The following is a 4847-nucleotide window of genomic DNA, read 5'->3' as shown; positions in this document are numbered from 1 at the left end:
AGCTAAGAGCATGTTAAAAGGCATTTGGAGATGCCTTGTTGTATTTACTTCCATAGTTAAATATTTTATCATGTTTTTAGTGTCTCTATTGATATGCTTGCTTAGACTTACTTTTGGTTGATTAACACTAACGTTTGTCTTTGTTTCTTGTGTTTTGTGTGTTATTCCACCATAGGTTTTAGTCTAACAAATTGTTCATTTTGCAGAGCATCATTTGGTGAACCCGACATGAATACAACAACTTTTTTTTTTAACAAACTAACTTTTTGATTGTTTAGCTTGACACACAGATCGCACTTTGGCACTTTCGTTCGTGTTTTAGCGCTATTGTTCTTACAATGGCGCTATTGTCTCAAATTTAGCGCTATTGCTCATGTTATAGCACTTTTGATTATTAACTAGCGCTCTTGTCCATATTTTAGCGCTCTTGTATTTGTTGTTTAAATATTTTACTTTAGTGCTTTTGTCTATACTTTAGCGCGTTTATGTTAAGTAGCACTTTTGTTGTCACACAGAGTAACGCTATTGTAATAGAACATTGTAAAAGAAAGGCCTTGTAACCGATAATGTTATTTTTTAGGCTTGTGGAAGCTCACCATATTTCTGGATTTTTCTAACTGTTTGTTTCATGTGCAGGTTTTAAACTAACCCCTTTTTAATCAAAAAACACTTCTTTTGGTGCTCTAAAACTTACAAGCAAATCTTATTTCTTTGCAAGTTAGGATCCACTTCATTTTGGTGCTCTAAAACTTACAAGCAAATCTTATTTCTTTGCAAGTTAGGATCCACTTCATTTTAGTGCTCTAAAACTTACAAACAATTTTGTTTACTTGCAAGTTAGGAAACAAATCTCTATTTTGGTGCTTAAAACAAAACAAGGCAAAATCTCATTTCTTGCATCAAATTTAAAGAAAATTCACAATCAAACACTTCAACTTGTTGTGCAAGTAAAAAGAACAATCAACTTGTCTCATTTTTTAAAAATGATTTTACTTCATGCATACGTGTTTCAATTTCAGTTGACCAGGATTTCAGATTCTAGTTTACTCAAACATATTGCCTTTGAAGTTAAAAAGAACACCATGGTTGTTGGAGCAACATCTCCAATTAGATATAACATCATTGCAATGACAAGTTAAAAAGAACAAGTGTATTTTGTGTTTGGCACACTTGTGCAAAAGAGCTTGTCGAGTGGTCCTACTTCTAACACACACTATCCTCTCCCTTGGCTCTCGTGGTCCTAGGTGCAAGAGAAAAGTGTTAGTAACATCAAGTTTTATCTTTTTAAGAGAGGCCTTCCAAGAGATCGATCACTCTTGGGAACGACTTCGCGCGGTAAATCCTTCGAGCCGCTATAGAAATCAGGTGAGAGCGAAAGTTGTAGCCTTAGGTATAGTTGTTCCTACAGTGTAACTTATCGAAAGGACAAATGGGCCCCACCACAAGTTACAAGGCTCTTAAGTGAGTCACTGCAAAATAAACTTATGTCTAAAAACATCGAACATTACTAAACACCTTTAAGTAGTAGCCCACCCATTCTATTGATTGAGGATATTTGTGAGAAGTTCAGTGCAAGAGCATAGATGGTTTTGCTCCCAAGATACTCACCATACATATTTCCTTGAGTAGAAACATAGCTTTTTGAAAGGCTACTTGTAGCCTGATAAAAGTGGTGACTCCCCCATCATAGGGATCATCTATTTGTTATGCTCATGCAAGACTTAGTATATCATATCCTTACTTGCCATGATGGGATTCATAAGGTATGTAGTACCAAAGTTGAAGAAATATCAAGATGTGGGCTGAAATTATCGCAACTGGCCATTTGACCTTAGGGATAAAAGAGTGTTTGAAGTGTCTTTGTTTTGTGTCAAACCAGTACAAATTGAGCAGACTTCGGGCTTTGGAAAACACCTAAAATACATTTGAAGGAAAGGGTCATAAAAGTCCAAGGATTGGGTTGATCTAGACCCACACTTGTGCCTTTTGAGGCAACATTCTTGTGTTTATGTGCTTGCTTTGTTTTCTTGTCAAAGAAAAATAAAAAATCAGTTCCAAAAACAAAGTATTCATCCAACATAAACATTTTCAAAATACCAAACAAAGATCAAAAACAAAGAGCAAGAGTATCAAACTATATGACCATTCTTCACATCTTGAGAAAGAAGAATCTTCATCAACATGTCAACTTGAAGAGAAGACCATTGAGCTCAAAGGCTTTAATCAAAAGGAGGAAATTCTTCTATCTTAATAGACAAATCTTTGTCTCTCATAGAGCCTTCTTGCGTCACATGCGTCTTTATCTTCAAGGGAAATCAAACGAATTTAATCAAAAGGAGGAAATTCTTCTATCTTAATAGACAAATCTTGGTTTCTCATAGAGCCTTCTTGCGTCACATGTATCTTTATCTTCAAGTGAAATCAAATGAATTTGATCAAGAGTCATTGAACCACAGAGCTTTTATGCAATATAGAGCTTTGAGTTATCACAAAAACAAAGGAGGCAAGATCAACCCTGACTTCTTTCCAGACATTTGTATCACATACAACGTAGCTCGAGAAGAACCACCAACCCCCGGAAGGGAAGAAGAAGAGTTTGTTCCTTATGTAACATGAAGTTTCTATTGAAGTTAAAACATTTCATCCATTATCCCATTCACGCATCATCAATCCATTTCAACTCTCAAAACATCAAGAGGTTTTTATCCTAAGTTCTCTTTAGATATTGCTTGAATCAAACACAATACATCACTTTTTAGAGTGTCTCGACATCTAGGATAAACTCATCCTAAAGAGGAATTTCTACTCAGGTTAAAACTAGTCTTTGAGTGAATCCTCTCATTACTAGGTAGTTGAATCTATAACACATCTCAGATCCCTCTAAACCTTATCACACCAAACTTTGTCAATCAAGCACAACAAGCAATTCAAGAAAGGACTTTGGTAATATCTACCTTTAGTGCTAGAGATTCATATGCAAAACACCCCACCAAACATAAATCTCTCATTTCATCAACAACTCATCATCATTTTCACCCAACTTCAACAAAAACTTGTGAACAAAATGGCTCATACTAGATCAAGAACTAGACAAATGGAAATTGAAGAAGAAGAGGAGGAAAACATCAATGAATTCCAAGAATCCCTTGGAGGAAACATAAATGATGAAAATCCAAGTACTCCTACTCCTGCAACAATAGAAAGGGCACAACACAACCCTCTCTTTAATAGACTTTTTGATGAAATACACAGGAGCAATGCTGATGCTCACTTTTTGAGACTTGCTCAAGAGGGAGCCAAACTACCTTCTGACTTTGATGTTGCACAACTAAGACAAGCATCAGAATGCCAAAGTCGTAATGAGGATGAAAGAGGATGAGATCACATCAGATACAACCTTCATCAAGGTAATCTCTCACCTCCTCCTCCAAATGACATAGACATGTTGCGGCAACAAGTCAAAAATCTCGCCCAACAGCTTCATAGTGGTGTGAAAACTAATCAGTTTTCACTTAATGACATTTGTCCCTATCCCTTTGATAGGAACCTTCATATGCCACCTTTTCCACACCCAAGTTTGAAAAGTACAGAGGAAAAGGAGATCCTCATGATCATGTTAGAGAATTCCACTTAGCATGCCTAGAAGTGGCATACGAGGATACATACCTAATGCGACTTTTTCCCCAGAGTTTGGGAGGAACAACCACATCATGGTTTTCCCGACTACCAGGTGGCATTAGGACCTTTGAAGAACTAGTCCAGAAGTTCCTGGCACATTACTCACACAACATTGAACGGGATATCACAATGGTTGATCTATGTAACACTAAACAAAAACCAGGTGAGCTCTTTTCAGTCTTTCTGCAACGATGGCGTCAAATGTCTAGCATACATTCCCTTCAATTACCCAAACAAGAATTAGTGGAAATATTTATTTCCAACTTAAACGATGAAATGGAATTTCACCTAGATGTCAAAGACACAGATTCCTTCAATGACATGATCACCAAAGGTTTAAAGTGTGAGTGGGCTCTCATCAAAAAAGGGTTGATCAAAATCTACAATGAGCCAAAGGATGGCCCTCGCCCGTGCTTCAACAGTGACAAGCCGAACTTCTGGAACAAAAACAAAAATGTCATCAATGACGAGGTTGTAGATGATAGAACTATCAAAAGTGCACAACCTGTGGTCCGATTTGTGGGACAGAACCCCCCACCCAAGAATAACACAGTTGCTCTTCCAAATCAAGGATGCAACATACCTCAAGAGGAACCCAGACAGCGTCAACAAAATTTTAAACCAAAGCGAACATACACTCCCTTAGGGGAACCCATTGAAATGGTGTTAAGCCAATTGATTTCTCAAATTCTGGTAACCTTACCCAAAACATCAAATTATGAACCTCAAGTCAAACCTTCATGGTGGAGGGATACTGAACATTGCGATTTCCATCAAGGAAAAGGACATAAGACAAGAAATTGTCATAGATTGAAAGATCTTATTCAAGATCTTATTGACAACAAAGATATCAAAATCGAAGGACACGACCCAAAGACAACAAACAATGATCATCTAATGTTCAAAAATCCACTCCCATCACAAGATCAAAGGGGTCCTTCCACTTCAGGGAGAAATACATATACCACTGATTATACGCGAGTTGCATATAATTACACTGTGAATCACCTGTATGATGCCAGTGAACAAATTGCAACTATTACCATCAAAAATCCCAGTTCTAATTGCAATGTTATTACACGTCGCGGAAAGGTTACCATAAAAGCAGCTCCACAAGGTACCATATCTATCCAAAAGCAATATAACCTTGTGAACCAATTAGATAAAAA

Source organism: Cryptomeria japonica, chromosome 9, assembly GCF_030272615.1.
Source record: "Cryptomeria japonica chromosome 9, Sugi_1.0, whole genome shotgun sequence".
In the NCBI taxonomy this organism is placed as follows: domain Eukaryota; kingdom Viridiplantae; phylum Streptophyta; class Pinopsida; order Cupressales; family Cupressaceae; genus Cryptomeria; species Cryptomeria japonica.
Note: the sequence above shows the minus strand (reverse complement) of the source record.